We start from the raw sequence: 22,783 nt of genomic DNA, 5'->3' as shown, positions 1-22,783 counted from the left end.
CTTTACATGTGCCACTTAGCTTTAATGAAAGTCTTTTGGCTCTTGCACTGAAAAAGAAATGCCTTATTTATCGCAGGTGTACACACTGGGAACAGGGAAAGAAAGAAGCTGAAAGGTAGACAAAGCACCTGCTTAAGAAGTTTCTGATAAGACTTTCAGAGCTGCTAAGGAAATTGGAAATTAAAGCACAGGATGAATCAGATCTAACTAAGATATCTAAAACTGAGGTGTCTAATTAAGAGCTAATTCTCCTGTATTTTATTTATAGCCTTGGTAAAAGGGATATGATGTTTGCCTCATTATAAAACAAGCATCTGAGACCAGTCATATGAACTGCCCTCTGGAAGTGTCTGATTGTCACCACTGACTCACATCAAGTGACACTACAATGCTTACTTCCAAATTTTAGACATGTAAAGGAAGGTGACACAAATGGACTGTTTAAATACGCTTAAGACATGTTTCCAGTTCTATCACAACAGGCAGGCCTCCGTGAGTACTGTGCGTCACCCCTTGATGCCACAAAGCTCACATATGCTGGTCAAAAGAAGAAAAACAAATATTTTAAAAACTGAACCAAAACAAACAAACAAAAAGGTTCAGAAAATTAGTGGGAAAGAAGGCTGGGGATGGCTACTGCTTTGCTCATGGAGTCCACCTGACCACAACTCTTTTTCAGCCAAGGAGAGCTCAGAAGTGTGGGGATTTCTAGGGACTCCTTCAGGCAGCAGAACGAGGCTGGCATGGAGGGAGGCTGGGTTTCAGGTAAGACATTTTACTTGGTCTTCTGAAGGGCTTACATCATTCAGAATTATTCCAATCAATAACGGCACAATATTCTCTTTTACCTGAAGATGATAATGATTATTTAAAAACATCCGTGTATGTACAGTTATACACAGAGGGGTTAAGATCACCTGAGAGAAGACTTCTTAACTCCTTTAGCACAGCACAGAGCACACCAACATCTCGCCATGTGACAAAGATGCATCACAGCTTACCGAGCAAATAAAGTAAACATTCACGTAGGGGTAAATTTAGCTGTTGGCAATAATCAGGGATATCTTATTAAAGAAAAAAAGCATGTATTCTGCCCCCCCAAATACCCGAGCAGTCCCCTCAGCCCCCTCCTGCACAGCAGAAGCGAGCAGTTTGCAGCAAAGCCAGCTGCAAGAAGGGAGACTTAAAAAAGCATCGGGCGGCCGCAAGACACACAAAATCCTCCTGGACTAATGAGGCTGCAGAAGGAACTTGGAGCTGGCAGTGTCTCCAAGGCCAGCATCAGGGCAGGATGGGCTGATGAAGTCTGAGTAGATGCCACAGCTCGTAGCTTTTAAGGTCTAAGTAAACAGTGTAAAGGGACATGGAACCAGGGCTCAGTATGCAGATTTTGCTCCATTACATTTCTGAGCTGTTTTTTCTCTTTTCACTCCCAGCTATGGAAGACGCCAAAGCTGTTAAATATCAAGCATGTATAATGGGAATCCCATAAGCTGGGGGAATGGCCAGGATTCAAGGATATGTCCAGAGCAGAAAAAAAAAATGGAAAACTAAGAAAGAAAGAAAGAAGCATGGAGACGTGGGTGGAGGAAGAGGAGGAGGGGAAGAGATCAGACCCACGTCTTCTCTTTTGTTCTGTTTTTTCAGGTCACGGCTTAACAGCACGAGAGTTGTTATTATTGCTGCTTTTGCTATTGTTATTATTAATTATAGCTTTTACCCTTGGCCCTAAGAATCCGAAAAGAACACAGACCCTTTTATGCTAGATACTGCAGGTGAGTATGCACGCTGCTGGCCAGAGGTCTCCTCTGCAGGGCTCTCTCTGGGCTCTGGGCAGAGCACAACGTGTGTCAGCCCAGCATCAAAGGAAGCAGGGGTGCCCCCAGACCTCTCCCCCTCCTTACCAGGCCGCTGTCACTGGAGGAGTCTTGCCCCAGCTGCTGGACAGTGCCCTATTTTCTTTCAGAGACAGCTTCCTTCTGGGCACCAGACTGCATCACCAGCACAATGAGAGCACAAATCAGTTCCTGCCTTGAGGTCTGGGGGTGACACGTAGTGGGTGACAGCATGGGAGGCTGTGCTGTGCTCCCCATGTATCCTGCCTAAGACTGGGTGTGAAGGTAGGACATAGTCATAAAATGAGATAGGAGAAGAGTGTAATACAGTGGGTTTTGAATGATGCTGGAGACTCATAAATCTGATTATCTGCTCGTATTCTCCAAACTGGCAAGAAACCCCTTATCACACAAGATTTCTCTTAATGCAGCCTCAAACCTCACAGCCTACACATAAAAAATATAAAGACCATTGCCTTTTTCCCATACTACTTGCATGCTTTTATATAGGGCACAGGCTGAAGTGGGGAATCCCAGCATTGTCCCAGTCCAGTGGAGATGCAAGCATTAGGTGTTAAGACTGGGGCAGTCAGTTGGAAGAAAGGGTCCTGCTACTGCCCAGGCTCCAGCTGTGCCTGGGGAAGGCTGGAAAGAGCAAAGGACCGACGGAATCCCTCCAGACTAGACACAGTCTCACATTTTAGCAGTGAAAAGCTACTAGCACTTGCACCAAAGGGAGAACAATAGCAATGAACAAAGCCTTTGTGTTTGCTCCCATTTTAGAGCTGGGTTCTTTCTTTCCATCCCATTCTAACACCATCAGCTGGGATCCTGAGTACCTAGTTCTGGTTACTGAAACCATTCCTCAGTATTTTCCAAAAACATACTTTTTTTTTTTTTTTTTTTTTTCCCCGTCCCCCCCCCCCCCCTTTCTTTTTTCCCCTGCTGGGAATTAACTAGCACTTAGGCCCCAGAGAAGCAAAGATGGCATGAGGGAATCCTCTGGAAGAGGTACCAGGAGAGTCAGACAAAAAGCTCACAGTAAAGAAAGATAAACTGATGTTATAGCAGCTCATGTTACCTCACTCAAGATTCAGTTGACCCGTGTGTTATTTTTAAGCACGTTTCATGAATTAGATACTATTTTCTGCATTTAAGAGATGGAAGAAATGAGGTACATGGCCAACAAAGCCCTTTGTCCAAGATCACACAAATCTGAGGCAGAACCAGGACTTCACCCCTGATGATATGAGTGCTCACCCTGACAGTACTAATCCCAAGGCAGACTTGTTGAAGTCTTAAGTTTACCTTCAAAAATCATTGTATCTGAAATATACTAAGAAATCTTGAGGATGCTCTTTGCTCACTGCTTACAGGTATTTTTAAAATGTTTAATCAAAAAAAAAAAAACAACAAAAAACACAACCCAAGCCTCTGGAAAATAAACGGAGGCTCTGAGGCTCTCATGTAACATTGTGATTCCAGAAGCTGGCACTTCACACCAGAGCACACACTCGCATGCTGCATAGTTTGCAAGCTTGCAAAAAAAAAACAACACCTGGCAATGCTGCAGACAGACAAGGCTACCAGAAAAAAGTAGCAGTTCTTCCCTTCCCATTCCAGTTTGCCTGGGTTTGTGTAGGAAAAATGCACTAGGGGGAGGGAAGGGGGAAGAAAAGCTATTTTTATTTCCTCAGCCACTTAGCTAAGAAATACATCAGCAAATGCAGCTTGGCCCAGGTCTATCGATAGCCATAAAGAGGCTCCTCCTTCTCGCCAGCATTTCTTTCTGCTGGTTTGCTTAGTTTGCACAGGTGAATCTGAAGTACAGTTGCTGCTGAATCCCTGATGAAGCCATTTGATCTCAGCACAGCTCTGATTAAACAAGTGACTGTTTTCAGTCCATCAGTCAATGTCAAATCTCAGACAGAGACAAGCACACTGCGAAACCCCATGGCTTCAGCCCCGACTCACTGGCCAAGTCCTGAGGATCAGTATGGAGGCGTGTTTCTGGAAGTGGTTTACATCTTGCACAACAAAAGGAGGACAAATGGAAGGAGGAAAATCTCACCGTGCCACTAAGAAACCTGACTTGGAGCTGCCTCACCCCTTACACTCTCAGATTCATTACACAGATCTGGAAAATAAAGGAACAATTTAATAGGAAGACAAGATGCACTTAAATACACTGAAAAAGAATGGACAAACATAATTAGCACCATGGTAAGAATTATTGCCTCTTCAAAAACATCTCTTTCCTTACCTCCTTGAAACCACTTCCCTCTTTTCAGGCATAAGTCCAGAAGGAGAAAAAGGATATTTTCCCTCCTTCTTTTTGATAAAATAATCCATTTTACTGCTTCAGACAAGCTGTTATTCATCTTGAACCTGTCCATCCCTCCCACTGGGAGCTCCAGATTGATTTACCAGCTAATCCGGTTAGCAGCTCCTGCCAGCCACGGCATTCCAACATCCCCTAATACAAAGCAGAGGAAAAACTGTGTATGCACATACGTGTGTGTGACAGAGAGCATGTGTATGTTTGTACATGCATGTACATCTGTGTGTTTGGGCCAGAAAGTGAGAAAGCAACAAAGACATTGCTAACTCAGAAGTCCCTTTCTACTCTCAGAGCAGAACTACACTTCCAAGACGAGGAGCAGAGAAGCTCTAGCAGAAGCTGCTAAATTCAGGAAAATGATGCTACTAGCAAAGTAGCAGCGACTCTGCAGATCTCCTCCATACCCCCAAGCTTTCTGGTGCTGGTGTGAAAACAATCATCCGATAATCCCTGAGATTTCACAAGACAAAATACAGGCAGCTGCAACACAGCTTCCTATGAACCCTCACACAATTTTACCTCTATTTGCTGACAGCCCTGGTTCACTCAACTCTCCAGCCAACTAGCAGTTTCTTTCCCTTTCCCTCAGGTCAGGCAGCTGGTTACATTACAAGAAGAAAAAAAAAAAAAAAAGAAAAAAAAAAAGAAAAAAGAAAAAAAGTGGCAAAGATCAAAACTGCTATTGCCACATCTGCCACCTGTGACTAGCAGCAATGCTCAGTGAACAGGGAATAAATGAGGTAAGAAGAAAAAAGAACAGGCTGGTGCTGCCTGAACAATATCACTGTCCCATGTTTCCGACTGTACAGTTGAGGTTAAAGCCTCCCTGGAGTAATACTGCAACATCTGGGGCCATGTCTCCAACAAAGCAGCCCTTTTCCAGGAAGACGTTTCTGATAGCTCTGCATCCAGATTCCTGTTTCTTGACAGAAGACAAGGCCGTCAGAGAGGCTGTGGGAGAAAAGGTGAGTCTGAGTATTTGGAAGACTAGGTAAGAAGCAGAAGTGTGGACACACGGAGAGGATGCATGTGAATATACAGGACAGGCCTGAGGATATCTTTGTGAGAAAGCAAGTAGGAGTATGTGCTCTTGCTGAGTGCGGAGACATGCCACGCTGTTTGTTGTTGCAAGCATATGGGATTGTTTGCAAAATGGCTTCAGATCAATGGGTCAACTCTCCAGTTGCTAAGCCCCTGCCACTCTGGGTTCACTATTCTTATACCACGAGCTGCTGTAGCTGTACCGGGAAGGTACAAGAGCAGAGAAGCACACTAAGTGGGAAATGAGCAAGTGTCACGAAACAAAATCAATAGCCTGGAGCCAAAGCTGTTTCTCTCCCTTTCCTGTCTCTGATCTGTGTGTGTGCATGCGTGTGTGTGTGTGTAACTCCAGGGCTTCTTTACCTCCTCCATTCCCTTCTTTCCCTGCCACTGCAAATGTTGCAGAGCATGATAATGAAAGCTGGTGTCCAAGCCACCAGACAAGCCCATCACTGCAATCAGAACAACTGCGTGAGATAGCAGCCTGCAGGCTCATCAAGCTGTCCTGACGCTGGCCAGCCTCATGCACATGAAGATGCCAATCTCGCCTCTCTCCCGTTCCTCCTCCTCCTCTTTGGCAGCCCAGTCTCCTCACCCTCCTCCTGCTGCCACGTCCCCTTCCTCGCCCTCCCCCTCTCCTCCATCCATGCGCAGCACCAGAGGACCGCCAGCCTGGGCCACATCCCAGCCTTGTCTCTTAACGATTCTGATAGGAAATGCCCAGCAGGCTGAATCTTTCCTAGAAAAGGAAGGGGAGGTCGGAAGGCATATGGTTGCTGTCCTCTGAGCTCCGGGTGACAAGGTCTGTGATGCTGCCTCCTTCCCAGGCAGAAAAGGGAAAAAAAGAGAGAGAGAAAGAGAAATATCGCCTGCCTGGGCTTTGGGAAATCACAGGCTGCTCCCTGCAGTGAGCGAGCCTCTCTGACCCTGTGCCACACTGCTGGGCACGTATCACACCATGCTGGCATAGTAGAGGCTGGCATTGTCCTAAAATGAGAAGTTAAAAATGCAGAGAGCCTGAAATCTCTCAGCTTGTGTGTTTAACACAGTCACGGGATGCTCCTCTCTTTGAGAGAACAAACATCGCGCTGCCTCTCCTTCCTGACCTAGAATCACAAGTTTTTAGGCACATTTGGTACCAAAGACGAACCTCAAAGAGAGGACAGTGTCTTTGCAACTTCTATTGTCATTGCTGGCAGATGTTTTGCCCAGTTCCGCTCACATCATTACTTAAAACCCTGCTGGAACTGAGAGTTATCTGACTGTCCAGGCTGTGAGCTGGGCCGAATGTCTAGGCTGCTTGTGATGACAAGAGCAACATGATCTCTGGAGAACAAGCTCACCACTGCACGGGATGGGGAAGGTGGGCACAGAGCTGGCAACGGGCTGCACTCTGCTCAGAGACTCACTGGACACTGGTCAACCAAATTCAGCAGCTGAAAAGAAGCAGGACATCACTTCTCCCACTTGCTGTACAGACCCTACTGCAACAACCCCTGTCCTAGTCATCTGTGCCACTGGCATGAAGGGAAGTTAGCAATTTTGCATTTTAACCCCAGGTATAGGGTGAGCTTAGGTTATTGCACCGTAGGCCTTCTACAGGATTGTCTTTCACCAGCAGCGTGTTCTCATAAAACACAGAATGGAACTACACATTTCCCCACTAAATGAGCACAAGGGTTCTTCTTTCATACAAATGAGTTCTCTCAACATATGAATTCACTGATCTCTCTTATTGAACCTACATAAAGCTGCTTTCCAAACCATACACCTCACCTTTAATAATCAATATTTCCTTTCCACTTGCTCAACTTTCAAGGTCATATGTTGAACAGATTATTCACACTTTTAGAAATCTCCTCTTAGGCTGATGCTAGCACTGACATTATGAGGAATTTAAAGCAAAAACACATTGAACCCGGCTTGGGGTTGACTTGCCAATGGAATCTTAGGCCAAAAAAAAAAAAAAAAAAAAAAAAAAAAAAGAAGAAGAAAGTGCTGTTTGTCCGAAGTAAAAGGGCAAATAAAATCATTTCCAGGCTTTTAAAGAAGCTATTACATATAGCAAAGTAAAAGAAAGATTACTTGATGACAGTGGCCTTTTAAAATCTTACAGAGAGCAGGAGCACTAAGCAGTTAGCCAAAGGCTATCTATATTCTGCTACTCCTACACGTGCTCCTAGCTCCTGCTTTAGAAAATGTCCTTTCACAGTCATGGCACTGTATTCAGAACACGGAACAATTACCTGTAATCCTACACGCTATCATATCCATTGATTCCACGCAGTAGCTTTTAAAAATATTTATCTAAATGGGATTCGAGCGTGCCGTAATACTAGCCTGCATTTGGAACGCAGTGCTAACTATAAGCAGAATGAAACAGAAGAAAAGTTCAGGAGCTTTTTGTTGTCTTTTCTTTTAAACACAAAATGTCTCCATTATCAAGATGATTTTATCCTAGAAGCAGAGAAATAGATTAGTTACACCAAATGCCAGTGAGCACCATCACCTCTAGGAAGCTGTGGCTAGCCACAGCACTAAACAAGGTATTTGCTGCAGCTGAGCTTGTGCCAGAGTCTCCATACCTGCATGGGGAATGCATTGGTTTGGACAGGGCTGAGTCTAGCAGAAAAACCCAAGAGCTCGCCAAGTACAACAGCCCAGATCTGTTCAGTCTCAGTACAAGACGAACTTCAGGTTCAAACATCTCAGCTCTGATATGGAACCGAAAGGGGGCTGTTTCCTGGAAATGATTAAATGGAACTCACCCCACTGAAAATCCTCAGTGAGATCCTACATCACAACAGGCTGATGCCTCTAAAGACCTCGCTGTATTCCCACCACGATTTGGCCTTAAACCTGAAGTTTCAACACCCAGTTTACCACCCCCACCAGAGTGCTACTCTACCATTAACTACTGTTTTATCTTCAACACCATTTTTACCCAAGGATCTGAAAGCGCTCTGCCAATATCAGATTTAACAATTCCAGTCATCCCCTGTCTTGGAGGCAACTAAGGCTTATTGCCCTTCTGTGGCAGACAGATACATTACTCACAAGGAGCTGACATGAGATGGAGAAGGTCAAACAGTAATGAAGTGGCAGTGGTTTGGAGGAGAACCCAGAAGTCCAGTAGCCCAGACCCCTGTTTAATCTCGTAGACTTCCCTATAACCAGTTTTTATGTTTCAGAAGGAAAAGAAGAGTAACGACTGACTTTTCAAATGTCTAAACAGAAGTAGGGGAAAAAAATATCAAGTGTGCTAGGCTGTCTGACTGTTACAAAATGGTGAGCACTTCTGCATCCCTTTCTCTTGCCGTGTCACTAAGAATTACAATCTGCCTAAATGCCTAAGCACTATGAGAACATATAATAATAATTTTAGTGTCAGAAGTCCCTTGGAGATCCAAGCGAGATCTTGTTTCCTAAAGTAGCTCAGGGAGAACAGACTGTGACTACAATTTGCCCATTCTTTCATCAGCACCACACATTTAGAATATTTTCATTTCCAGCTGAAGGGGCAGACAGGAGCCACCTGCACAATGCTCCTGATAGTCATGACATGTTTGTGACAACACAGCAAGGGCAAGTGACAATATGCTCTGGCATCACTCCACAATGGAGACTCTTAAGATTTGAAAAGATGAACAAAATTCAAAGCTTAGTATACCTGACTGTGTGTGACCACTGCAGGTCACTGCATCTCCCTTCAGCTTGGCAAGCTCGCGGCTCAGTTCACACTGAGAGTCTCCCATTTTAATGATTTCTCCATTTTCTGCTCTGCTAGACTGTGATCACATCACTTGCCAAGGAATTTCAGCTCCCCTTACTTTCAGTGGGAAACGCAAACCCTCTCTGTACCTACACGAAGCATACGCTCCCTCAGAGGCCACCAAACGAAGCCTTGGAGCCATGTACAGAGTCTGGCTGCGAGCGAGCCTCTTATCTCTGCGCGTTTCCTGGGCCAGGAATGGGTTAAAGCTATCAGGGCAACAACAAAAGCAAAGATCCTGAACATCATTTCATGCAAATGACCTTTCAGTGGCTTCCTGTTCGTTCACTGTGCTCTTGTCTGCCAGGGCCCCGGGGCCTTCAAAACCTGGGGCTAGATTTTAACTCATCTCCCCTTATCTGCTTGACTGACTGTCAGCCTCGCACATCTCCCCGCTTGTGATGAAGGCCTTAATTAGTGCTTGTCTGTTTACCCTTTTCCTATTGCCACCTCTCTTTTCCTCTCCCTCTCGCTATTCTTCTCCTTTCTCTCTCCCAACACCCTCAGGCTTGTTTGCTTAGCTGGGCATCTCTTGTTTACTCAGTAGGGAGGTTATTATATATGTAAATAAAGTAAGCCAAACTCCACGGAAAATAAAAATATATCGCATAAAAGATAAAGAAATATCAACATAGAAACATATTCTCACATTCAGAGACATTGCTAGAGCTGGCCTCTCTCTTTTTTCTAACAAAGGCATTTTGCTGTCTTCTGAATTCAAAGGCAGTTAGGAAACCGAGCTGCTTCCCCCAAATTCCTTTCCTTGGAGACTTTATTATCACGAAATATAGACAGTGTGTAGTAATCACATCCCACCCACCTGATTTGATGCCTCTGGAGCAGACACCACCTACTTTCAATCAGCCAGTAGCAGTGTGCACTGCCTCACCAGCGCTTCTGCTCTGAGAAAGTATTAAAAAAACGTGAAACCTGCGCAGCTTTTGTACGATGCAAGAACATGGGATGCAGGAAGACCAGGTAGGTTTCTCCTCCTTCAAATTATGTTGGCTACCATTTTGCTGTAAAAATTATCCAAAGAAATTGAAAGTTACAGACAAGAAAGAAGTATTAAAAGGTTGAGCACCCAGCTTTCTAGTTTTGGCTCTCACGTGTTTGGTTTTTTTTTTAGAATTATGTGGTCATCTTAGTGTAGAGATCTGATCAATATGTAGCTACAGTCTGAAGCCCCTCAGACAAAGTCCCTGTGCTAAGCATAGCAGAGCCACACACGCACTAAGAAATCACAAACATCTTGAAGATTCCTTGAACAAGCCAAAACACAGCATGGAAGGATAAAGCCAATCTCACACAGCAGTTTACTGCCAGACGCAGAGGCAGAGCCTGCACCTTCCGAATGCCAGGCTAGTTCTTATCCATTGGACCTGACTCTCCTTACTGGCCATGCTGTAAATGACGTGTTAAAACTCGTCTGCGCCCTACAGCTGCTCATCAGTCAGCACTGGAATGTCTTGTCCTCACGCAGAGCCTCTTTGCCCCATACCCCAGGCTTCAGACACGTCCTCCAGGCTTTCTGTGTGGCACAACAAGAAGCCATTTGAAAATCCATGCCAAAGAAGCCACGCCACCAGGAACGTTTACAGTTCTGTTGTGTCCGCCCCTCTGATGTACCCCTCACAAAACATCTCTCCATGAACAAAATGCTGGGAAGTTTTGATGAAAGCAAAATAAGTCAGTGCCCTTCTGCGTACAGACAAAATCAAGAACTTGTGATATTGAGGGTATGGTGACCATGGTTTCCACAACTTTCCCAATACGCAGGGAACTAAGGCTAGCCTGGATGGTGAGAATTATATTTTATATCCACTGAAAAAGGGATGCAGCCTGCGTTTCCACAGTGACATCAGACAGCTGAGGAATCTTACCTGCAGAGCTTCTCCTGACACATTCCTCCCTAATAAAAGCTGCTTCACACCTGTAATATGGCTCATAAAATTTGCTTTGTAGCTAGACGTTTAGTAAAACTTCTGCAAGGCTTACAGGACTGAAGTGTGAACGTGTGTAAGTGTTATGATCAAAAGAGGACCCGTGAATGTTCACTCAAACACACAATGCAGTCTGGAGTCCTGAGCTTTTCAGGCTCTTGCCAGCAGAGTTTCAAGACTTATCAAACCTCACAGGAAATAGCAGAGTTCAGGGGCTGCCAGAGAGCAAAGGACAGAAGAGAACAGTTCTCCCATTAGCAGGTAAAAGCCATTAGCTTGAACAGAATAACGTGCGTCATGAGAGAGGGGAAGGAGAACTGAATGGAGGAAAGCTGGGAAGGAAGCATGATGAAAACTAAGGAGGGAGAGGAAAAAGCAGAATAAACCCCCTTTTTCTCTTTCTGACAGAGGATTACCAGGATAAAAATCATTCATGTTTCGGAATAACTCATAAGCTATAGTGATGTCTGGAACAGACAGACAGGTATGGAGGTTTAAGGCTAGAGAGAAGAGGGAAAGACAGACAGACACAGAGAGACCTCAGCATAAAAAAGAGAAAGGAATGTGGTAATACAGGGATAGATGGAGACAGGGCTGGTGAATGTCCGGAAGACAGTCACAGGCCTGGCCAAACATGTCCTGACCGATACAGCAGTTCAGCTCAATACAGGAGACAGACAGCTGTGCCAGACACCGTGCCGGGCAAGGCAAGGCCATCAGTTCAGGCACCTCTCGCTCTGCTCCCTGCCAGCTGCACACCAGCACCATCGCTGTTTTCCTGGGACTTGCTTGGGATTAGGATCCTCCTAACAGATCCAGTAAAATTCATAACAATAGGGTAGAAATATCAATGGAAAGAAATTGAGCCAATGTATTTCTTGTGACAGTTTGTAATATTTCTGGGTTACGTCTTGAAGACTTGACATTTCTATGCCTTAACTCAGTGGATCCACTCCCAGCTATGAATGGTTCATGAATCAGAGACACGAGGTTATTTTTAATTGGGTTGAGAGACATTTCAGGGTCAGTTTGCAAGTATTTGTAAAAGGTGAAATTTTAGAGACTACTTACTCATTAACAGGGTGTGTATGCAGGCACACAATTAACCACATTTCAGAAGATGATCAGGAGTGCTAGTTGCCTGTTGGGGCCTGAGCTCTAAGATCTCAGTTTGTCCTGATAATATCTTCTAAGACCTGAACATTGCAAGAGGTTGCGTCACTCCATGGCTTTAAATACTAGTGACACACCAGGTGAGAAACACCACACCTCAATCTCAGCACTCAGTATGAACCAGGGCATTCAATGCAAGCAGGAATTTATTTCCCTTTAGCTTCTAAGGTTAAAGGGCTGGAGCCTCCTCAGCTTAAAACCCACGTTCATCAAGACTACCCATGCTGAAAGCACTGACGTCAAAGGAGAAAACAGACAGAGAGTAAGTCCTTAATGCACGTGCCTTTTCTTCAGCCAGGTGCTCAATGTACGTATGATCCTAAAAACCATATCAGCAGATATGAAACACCAGGCTGTTTTACAAACAGTGAGATCAGATCTGCATGGCCTGAGAAAAGCTTAGAGAAAAAAGCAAGAAAAGAGAAAAAAGCCTGTTCATTCCTCATCTCTGCTCACCTCCCTTAAGAGTGAAGGCAACTGCTGCGGGCAATCCGAGCGATCGGCAGGAGTCACACAGGAGTTCTTGTGACAGACGAATTATTGCCTGGGCACAATCTCTTGACCTTGGTCAGGGTAACCAGGAATTGCACAAGTAGTCAATAAAGACTGACTCCACGAGCTGCTTTTACATCTTTCTCCTTCTGAATAGGTAAAAACGGTCAATTGTCACTAAAATACAGCATACATAAGCAGCAAACCCAGACTGATGCAGCTAATTAAGAATACAATTAACAGACATATACATTTACATTATAAACCAAAGCAGTGGTCCTAAACCCCACCATCCTATCTCCTTGACAGATGACAAAACAGCTCTGCCTTTTATTGGGCATCTGCCAATAACTACTACCTCTGAAGCAAACATCAATGACTTTCTGACCACTAAGCCATTTTTAGTTACCAGGTACTGAAATATAGCCCAGGAGTCTGTAATTTCTGAGATGACATGCAGCACTTAATTCTACAGATCGGGGGGTTGCTGTTCCACTCCTGCCTCCTTCTGTCTGCAAAAAGTTCACCAGAAATGAAAAACAAAACAAAACAAAACAACACAAAAACACCACCAAAATTTTCATAAACGACACTTGGGAGTATTAGTTGAAGAGCTAGAAATTAGTTGCCAAGTAAACCCCAGAGGATGCTTGTTTTAAGTGCAGGCTTAGACCTTTATCTTTAATTCTTCCAGAGCTCTTGGATGCAATCCATTTAGTCCTTCCAGAGTACTGCTTCTTGACACCTAAGTGTCTCACCTTTATTACCTGAAAAGAGTAAAGCTGCAGTGGTAACTATTGCCAGCATCTGCTGGCAAAGAAGAAAGATGAACCAAAAGAACATTTAGCTGCTCTGAAGTTTTCATTTTCTCTTTGACTGTTTCCCTTCCTCTTCCAGAGATCTGAAAGATGTCCATTAACCCTCAATAAACTCCTACTTCAAATGTTCAAGGAGTTTAGGGTCATTTTCATTCCTTCAAATGTATTCCTAAGTTATATTCCTTACGTTCCAGACCAAACTAGCATTTCCACACTCACAAAGTTAAGTTTCCATATACAGTAGGTGAAGTTTACACTGTTAACCTTAATACTGAGCCATATTAACACTAATAGAAAGAGATGCTTCAGTTATTTTGCCACTCTTTCCCTCTAGACTCCTGGATTTCTTCTGTATTACTAGGTCTCTATTCATGTAGTATTTCTGGTAGAACCCTGGTGAGTAACTTTTTTCATTTTCATATTCCATTTTTCTTTTACAGCTAACATTTTTGATGTTTTCTGTATTGAATGTTCTGGTTTCACCCGTGTATTAGGAATACATCTAACCACAACCATATTATCACAGAAGTGCTTGGGCATGCTTCACATCCCTCATCTCTACTATGTTTGGTTTAATTATTTCTATTCAAGTGTTAAGAACCTCTACTTGTTTGGGAAACTGACCTACTAATAATTTCCACATGATGAATACACATAATACTTTTTCTTAAGAACTAAAGTTCAGATTTGATGTAGTATTTGATTTCTCACCATATTTCATCTTCAAAGAAAATAGAGGGTAAATCTAACCCCCAAAGCCTCAGAATACCCACATTTCACAGATTTAACTACTGTTCAAAAAACTTCTTTTCAACACCCAGCACTAGAAATCTTTACAGAAGGCCTTATCCTTCCCCAGAGGTGGAACAATCTGCAATTAATGTTCATCAGGGCAAATGCAAGAGGTCATTGCAAAATGCACCACTGTGAACTTCTACTGATGCCTGACATCCATGGAGCACTCTACAAACATATATCCAACAAGCTTTGCAGCCCCCCTGCCATGTACAGAGCACCACTGCCCAATCTCCAGGAGGAGAGAAATGGCAAAAGAAAAAGATGAGTCCGTGAGCGGACCAGGAATAAAACGTATATCTACCAGCGCTCAATTCCAACACCTCCACTGCAGTGTCATGCTAGGGATGACATTCCAGCATGCATTAACCTCCTGGCTTCTGCCCAGCAAGCTACACAACAAACGATAAACCTCACGTGTTATTGCTGGGAATGACAGAGAGCAGAGCGGCTGAAGAGAGCAGCAGATCTAAATAAGCACGTTGCTGCAGTCTACGCTCATCTTCTACTGCTCAGAAAGACAGCAACATATAGACGGCTCCAGCTGTACCTATATTATGTTCCTATAACAAAGAGAACAAAAAACATGAAAAGAATATGGCTAAATAAAGGCAAAATAGTCCTGGACGGTGCTGGAGGCAGATTACACAAGGAAAGGTTTAACCGGACACAGCTAGGGTGGTTGTGAACTCTTTGGCATTTTATAAAACCCTGAAAATCCATTATGCTTCTCTTGTGGTGAGTTATCAGAAACACTTTCAGAGCAGTAAGCCACGGCACCAAAGCAGCACTCACAGGTCCCTCTGACTCCTCGAATGACCTCAAAATCCCTTAAGCCAATTTGGCTGATCCACAAATCTGAACAAACAGATGGATGTAGATAGTTGAGAGGTAGCTTCACTTGCACTCCTAGGTAGCAGGATGGAAACCTCTCCCTTCTAGAGTCCTTTAGACACCAGAATGGGACTGTACCCCAGCTAACAAACCCCACTGCTCAGCAGGAAACACTGGGTCAGGTATGGGCCCATGGTAAACACCAAGTACTTTCTATATAATATCTTGTAGGTCCTCTTACCGAACTGTTCTAAAATACACTGAAAGATTAAACTGTGTATCCACGGTTAAAATGATCTCAGAGCACACCTTGATTAAAGCTGATCTGCAAACAGTTTCTGTACAAAGTTGCATAATGACAGAAATACTCGCTAACTGTAATGAGCCATAACAGGAAACTGAAAATTCAGAATTACCCTAAACCAGTAATTCTGGGAGAACAAAAGCTTGTTTAGTAGAGGTACAAGCTCCCGCTTTCATAACAACAATTATGTTTTTATTGGATTTAATATTTTTTTAATTCTTTAGTACATAAGAATGAAATACGTACAGCTCAGTTAATATTTTGCCATGTCATAAAAAAAAACTGAAATGGAATTACTTTCAGCGGATAATGTTTCAACACTGTCAATATTTACATTTTGCTACTTGTAAAAACGAAGGATTTAGCTCGTTCCTGCTGAGCTAACTGACTGAAGCTGACTGCTCCCCAGAACCTCCTGGTGACCAGAGGACTGCACTTTCCACCAACAACTTGGTTCACTGGACTTTTTTTCCCCCAAACACTTTTTACTAGGGCAAACACTTTTTTTCTCCTATCTCTTCTCCTCTCTCACACAGGAGTTGCTCCAAAGGGCGCCTGCAGTCAAGATGCTGAGATTGTTTTGTTTCTGCTTTCATGCCAACCTTGCTGATGCCATTACCTTGGCTTTGGAAGCGGAGCGTGGGCGCGCAGCCAGCTGGCACCTCTTCAGCAGCGTTTTCCTTTCTGGAGCTTGGCACATACCACACCAAAAAGACACTCTCCTCGATAGGTTGTGCAACACTTTGTGGGAAAAAGCAAATTAGTTGACAATGTCCCTTTCATGTTCGCAATGGCTCACGCTAGAAAATGAATTAAATATTTTCTTCCTGCCACGTGCAACCAAGAATCACAAACTGCCTGCTCTCTTTATGGTTATGGCTGGGGATGAAGGGAAGATTTGTTTTCTTTTTCTTTTTCACTTTTTGGTAAAAAAAAAAAAAGGACCAACCAATGAAACAAAAACCAGAAATACCAATAAAGCAACAAGAGCAGCATATACTGAGAGAACAGGAGAGAAATGATCCTGGGGACAGGAGTCCCCATCTGCATAGACTATAACTCACTGCTAGGTAAAAGTCAGCGTAATACGTAATCCCTGCTTGGAGGTCAGCGCTGAGGGCAAAGCGAGCATAGGGAATTGCTTCTACTCCACATGGGCTAAATTCACTTATGAAGAATAATAGCTACACCAGCACAGAATACATCCCCCCCTCTCTAAACAGCTCTCCAAGTCATGCCGGCCCCCCTGCTGAAGCTGTCCTAGAGCATGTTACCTCCCATCCCAATCAATAATGGTGATGATCTTCCATCAGACAAGCTTCTTTAGGTATTGGCAATTAAATCAGTGGACCTGTTTCATACTGGCTTCTTAAATCTATTGGAGAATGACTTTTAACTATCACAGCCACAACTGAACAAGTGGCAGAGATGAGAACTTCTGCAGTCTGTGCCGTGGACAAAGGGACACCCATCTCCTTCCTGGACTGAACTTTTCAGTCAGAAACCCGCTACTGGAACACACGTCTCAAGCTGTAGGGAAAAATGTAGAAAAGAGATATAACATACAAATCCTCATTATCTATTCTTTATCTTACAGCTCTTTGACTTCCCCTTACTGGGATTATTGCTGCTGCTTTGAATTTTCTTGAGCACAAGCCACTATCTTTTGCCATCTATCCTACAGACACCTGCCAAGACAGAAGCTCCAGAGGAAGAAGCGAGGAGACGCGGATGTGAACATGACCTTTCCTGTTTCCACCTCAAGTTACGTTACACTGTGTCTTTGGCACAAGCCCCAGTTAAACATGCTTTTATTTCCCTACAGCTAGCATCATTTCAAAATCAGACGGCCTAAAACAGCAACTGGAGAACAACCCTCAGACAGTGCAAAGGTGGGCACGCTCCCTAACAGAAGAATTGTCCTATACAGGTTGGAATCTGTTTGGTGTTAGGCTCTTCTGGGTTTATTTTAGCACTGCCCCTCACCCCACCATCCTGCTCCTGCTGGGCTCCAGGCAAAGGTAACAGAGGAGGAGGGAAGGCTGCAACGAGGGAGTATCGGTGGAGGAGGCGGTACCAGGAATTTTACTCTGCCGAGCGCGATGCACTTGAGTGCAGCTGACACTCAACTGCAGGAGACTCCCTTTGATGCTCTCTCCCACTGCTGCATCACTCCCTAGAGCAGCAAGTGCCCTATATCTGCGGAGAGCTACGAGCCAGAGTTTTCTGAACACAATGCCAGAGTTACTCAGGAAGAACAACAACAAAAAAGTCTGTCAATGAGAACAGACTCAAAGAGGGCATTTCAAAAATTACACACAAGGAGCCATTTACTGTACACATGGAAAAGCCCAGCCAGTCTGGTGCTGCAAACCTAAAAAAGCCAAGAGAAGTGAAACCAGATGGTATTAACGTGGGGCCTCATGCCTGTCACCACCACCGTGAACAGACTGGCATGACCCAAAGCTCTTGCTGTGGCTGAAGCCATGGCTAGCTTTTGGCTCACAAGTTGCCTGCTGCCTCTTGTCTCCAGATAGCTGGTCTATATGCTATAGAACCACTGAGGGCGTGGCTGAATAATAAAAGGAATAATAAAGACAAAAGGGAAAATGACAAAGGGAAAAGAGGAAGAGATCCTGGGTAAGAGGCCACAGACACCAATGGAGGAATTGCACATGGGGGAGTTGTCAGACGCACCTAAATCTAGGATAACTCTCTTTTAATTCCCACTAAGAGGAGTCGTACAATTCACAAGTGATTTTCTAAACCTCCCATTTACTGGAGAAATATTTAATTGACTAGCAGCTACTGGAATACAAGAGACAGAAAATATAAAGAAACTGTGTTTAGGCACTCTGTCAATAATAAAATCCATAATAAATGTTTTTCACGTCACCCTTCAGCATGTAGCCAGTGACTGTGTTTAGGAATAAATGAATAATTTCTCAGGTGACTTTCATGTAAATTGATCAAATTAAATAATAATTTCATGTTGACTGAATTGCCTCCGATCCAGAGAGGTACTATTGGGCCAGGGCAGGTGCTCAGCAACTGTCGGGATCTGGCTTTACCTTACCTATTTCATTACCTTGCAAAGCTAGTACCATGATCCCTTAAAACATGGGTTAGATAAGCAGCTGCCAGATTTACTCCTTTTGGCCCTTTGTCTCTTGCATATACAGATACATTTGTCTTTTAAGCTTATCCACTGAGATAATTTCCTGCAAAGCTGCCACCATCTCTAATTAGATTTTGACACTTCCACGTTCATTGTCTAGAATAAGTGCAGGAGGCAGCATTGAGAAAGGACACACACACACAAATGTGTAAACTTCCAGAAAAGTTCTGTGTAATAAGACTTGATGCAAGATACTTCTTGTTACCCACTTCCAGCTTGTAAATGCAGATTAACCTCCCCTCAGTCCATTTCACATTCAAAGGAGGTAGCTAGTCTATCCACCAGCCACCAGAGCAACGTGAGAGACATCAGGACACCATCACAAATACCATGCTCATCTCCAAACAAGTTAAGTTCCTAATTCATACTTTCGCTTGGGAGATCTGCCTGTCTAAGCCTCAAGGGAACACCTGTATTTTCCAATTTTTTTAATCAAAAGGAATGTGCTGAGTGCTCAGTCTAGCAGTAATTATCAGTCTTGGCCACCTTCAGCCATAACTGGGGGGCCATCTCCTGCCCAGGGAGCAGAGGGTGTGTAACACAGCCAGCATTATTCTAACAGCATGGGGGTGACACTTCCCTGTGCTTCAAATTGCTGCGATCAAAGCTTCTGCACCACTGACACACAGGAAGGCTTATGTAGGCTGCTTGCACTGCCCGTCCGTCCTGAAAAGGTCTGAATTTCACTGCGGGACTCCGACCCCAATAGCAGGGAGGTGTAAGTCTGCAAATTCATCCCAGGACTCGAGTGTTTGCTCAGCACTGTAAGTCTAGGTCAAACACAGAGCAAAACTGCCGGCCGCCTCATTTAAATATTCAGTGAACACGGCAAAGATTAACATTTCCTCTCTTGAATATCTAAATATTTGCCCACAATCCCCCTGCTAATGAGCAAAGACAAGTGCTGGTAAGTGGCAAGCAGCATTAAGCCTAGAGTCAATCAAATGAGCCCAACAGGCCCTTCAGCACCACCACAAGGCCCATGCGAGCTAAATTCAAAGCTGGTGGCTTGCAAATGGCCCTTCTCTCCCGCTAACTCTCCCCCCCACCATACATCCACACACATTCCTCCCTCTTTCCTCTCCACCCCCTTTTCCGCTCCATAACCCACTCGGGGGCATAAAAAACTGGTACTGAGAAACCTGCCAACTGCTTTAGACTTTGGAACACAGGCTCTGCTCTTGTCAGCTCGGAGCCTTCCACACAATGGAAAACATTACACATTTCACTAGCTAACGACCACGCTGCTCATTTACATGTCGTAGGCAAATACTAACAAGGTCGCAGCCAGAAAAGTGCGGTCAGGAGCTGCTACTGCTCCTGGCAAGGGGTTAGTGCCTGGAAAAGGGCTGCACGGGAAGCTCTTTAAACACCTTGGAACATGTGCTAAGCTGCTGAAGTATGAGGTGTGGTGACAGCAAGGTGTTGAAACAGCACTTTTAAAAGCTGCCAGTCATCATTAACACATCTCCGCAGAGCATTGGCAGCCAAGTCAAAGCCAACACCTAGAGCATCTTCTTGAAGGGTGGGTGGGGAGAACGGAAGAGGAAAGGGAGCAGGTGTGGGGAAGACAAAGGAAGCACACAGAAGTCATGCGGAGGGGTTTTTCCCTCTTGCTATCATGCTCAGAGATTCCCATCCTTGTTCACAAAGAGGTAATACAGATTGCTGCTCTTCATCAGCTCCTGCGTCATTTGTCTGGCAACCCACAAGGGAAACCCTGAGCTACCCCTCCCTGCTTCTCTCTCTGAGAGCTTCTGACACTTTGGGGATCAGGTGGTCCTGTTCTTGGTTTTGTGAAGCACCTACCCCAAGGCTAGGGGCAGCATGATTAACCAAAAGCTGCTGAGACGCCAGCAGAGGGCTGTTGGCTTGAGCAGCAGGGCTACTGGCAGAAACTTCTCTGTGCCATGGAGGAGAAAGTCCATGAGCACAGGAGAGCCCAAGAGCAGCTGCTAGCTGGAGAGGCAGAGTAACAGCAGTGTTCTCATCTCCTGCTCTCCTACTGCTCCTGGGTCCCCTGCAAACAGACACAACCCAAATTGTCACACTTGCCACTTTTTTTGTTCAACAGTTTTTCCTTTTTTTTTTTCCTTTTGACAAAATTTTGACTGATGTCTTTTCCAGTTGCACACTTCCTGAGATTAATTTCAACTTTATAGGAATTCCTCCCTTCTCTCTGACTTTATATATCCAATCACTTTACAGAAGAGTCAAGCCACCAGGAGAAAATCTTGGGCAGAACTGCACCAGGCATGATGTTTTTCCTAGTACAAACACCAAGAAACAAACAAAAAGAAACCTAAAAACAATAAACAATAATAAAGTTTCTAATACTACAAAGTAGTTAGATAGGAAAATTTGTGTGAATTAAAAGCAAACAGACATAACGAAATACAATTCTATGTTCTAAGAGTCTAAAACTATCATGCATCAAAATCTTAAATATTTATTTGAAATTATGCACCCTACTTATTCCATATTCTAAACCTGTGCAGCAGAGAGGCTGTAATTGTAATGGATTTAATAAAAGCTATCATATTCCATAATTCAGCAGGAAGGATTATGCATAGCCCCTAGATGTGACTAAGAATAGCTAAGTTTCTTCTTGTTGGTGATTGTTCTAAGAACTAAAATAAAAAAATTATCTCTCTCTCCTGCTCCTTTTGCTCCCTCAAGTACTCAAGAAGCCCCATGCCCCACTGCTAGGCAGAATGCTCTGTTCCCCTCTCTTTAATGAGCTTCAGAGCAGTTGATTCATTAACCCTTAGCAAGCACAGGCTTCCTCAATATTAGGCAAATTTTACCCCCAGCTTTCCAGGATGTTGCTGTAAGTGAACATCGGTACCAGCCTGACTGCCTAAGAAACAACTCTTTTTCTGTGACTGTGCTGCCAGCACGTTTGCTGATTTACCTCCTCATCGTGTAACTTTGGAGTCCATGGTCCAAGCTTGGGCAAATCTGACAGGGGGCAGAATTTCAAATGAGTTTCCCAAATGAAGGCAAGGCAGCTAAAACCCAGCAGCTTACCTGTCACGAGTAGCAGGTCCCTCCCCAAAGGCTCCAGACTTCTGTGCTTTGCCCAGCCCAGCGCAATGGGGGACGCAGCAAGGACAGAGATGTCCCTGGCCATCTGCTTGGAAGACACAAGCTACAAGTCCGTGGGGCTTCACTAAATCCGCGGCTTCACTAAATCTGCTGCTCATGAAAAAACTTGTTTCTTTCTTCTTCTTTTTTTTTTTTTTTTTTTTTTCCTAAAACTGAAGCACTAAAAGATTAGAGAAAGCCAGATATTTTAAAGAGACATCATGGGGACTATGTACTTAATTACTTTTTAACAAAAAGTCTAAGCTGAAGTGACTTGCTTAAAGATAGAGCGAATGACTGAAACACATCTCTCAGCATCCAGATTTTCAGCAAAATCACTAAAACTTTTTTGATAATTCATTTCTTACCTGTGGATAATCATTACCGGAGAAGAAAGGTGAGGATTAAATATAATCAAAACCCTTCTTTAGAGCCAGGGAGATGAAAATTACCATCCAACTTTCTCCTTCTCTTGCTGTCTCTCTTACACTTGCACACAGTTACATACCCACCTCGTAAACACGCTCCATCAGCTTGATGGATACATGCCACACCTGTTCCCAGCCCCCTTTAGGGAGGTTTTCCTCATTCATCTTCCAGGCAGGGACTGTCTCTTCATTATATGCCTGTGAAGTCCTTAGCACAACGAGACTGGGGCCTCTAGGCACTATCATCATAATAAATAATCATAATTCAGGAGTGTGATGCTTTCAGATCCCAAACTTACATTCTTCTGAGCTTCCCACCACACTTACACACACCTAACACGCCCTTCTCCCTTTCTGAATTTGACCTCTGCTCTCATTCAAAGCACAAACCCTCTGTTTCTGCAGGGGCTGAAGTTTGGCGGGGGATTCCCGGAAAGCCCACTTGGGCTGCGTTTATTCCTGTGAAGCCAGGTGGGATGGGATGGCCATCAATCTGTTCACACCTTGTCAACACAGGGCCTGCTGTGAGCACATCCCTCTTCTAGCTCTAGGAAATGACTGCAGATGATGGCAAGGAGTGACAAAGAGAAGCCGGGCACAGCTGAAGAGACGGCAAGGAACACCTTGCATGGCAATGGTCCTGTGCACAACTCGCCCAAACACTGGGACAGGCCGGGACTGAGAGGAGACTTCTCCACTTTGGATTTTGGGCCACTCTAAGCCTGTGGAGGGGAGTCTTACT

The 22,783-nt window shown here is 44.2% G+C and overlaps 2 long non-coding RNA genes across 4 annotated transcripts in view; one reads left to right on the top strand and one right to left on the bottom strand.

The window, feature by feature from the left end:
• Positions 1-22,783, bottom strand: part of LOC118174967 — a 45,072-nt gene that overhangs the window by 19,761 nt on the left and 2,528 nt on the right. Inside the window, exon 2 of one of the 3 annotated variants that reach the window (XR_004754826.1) lies at positions 12,562-12,746. This is a non-coding gene — a long non-coding RNA (uncharacterized LOC118174967). Of the gene's footprint in view, positions 1-4,098; positions 4,223-12,561; positions 13,537-22,783 lie in introns of those variants that run through there. The other 2 variants (XR_004754824.1, XR_004754827.1) reach the window with 2 other exon arrangements.
• Positions 4,829-21,861, top strand: LOC118174969. The gene is made up of 2 exons (XR_004754833.1): positions 4,829-8,505; positions 18,742-21,861. It is a non-coding gene; the product is annotated as an uncharacterized LOC118174969 (long non-coding RNA).

This window comes from Oxyura jamaicensis, chromosome 15 (assembly GCF_011077185.1).
Source record: "Oxyura jamaicensis isolate SHBP4307 breed ruddy duck chromosome 15, BPBGC_Ojam_1.0, whole genome shotgun sequence".
Lineage (NCBI taxonomy): Eukaryota > Metazoa > Chordata > Aves > Anseriformes > Anatidae > Oxyura > Oxyura jamaicensis.
This window is presented reverse-complemented; position numbering and strand designations above follow the sequence as displayed.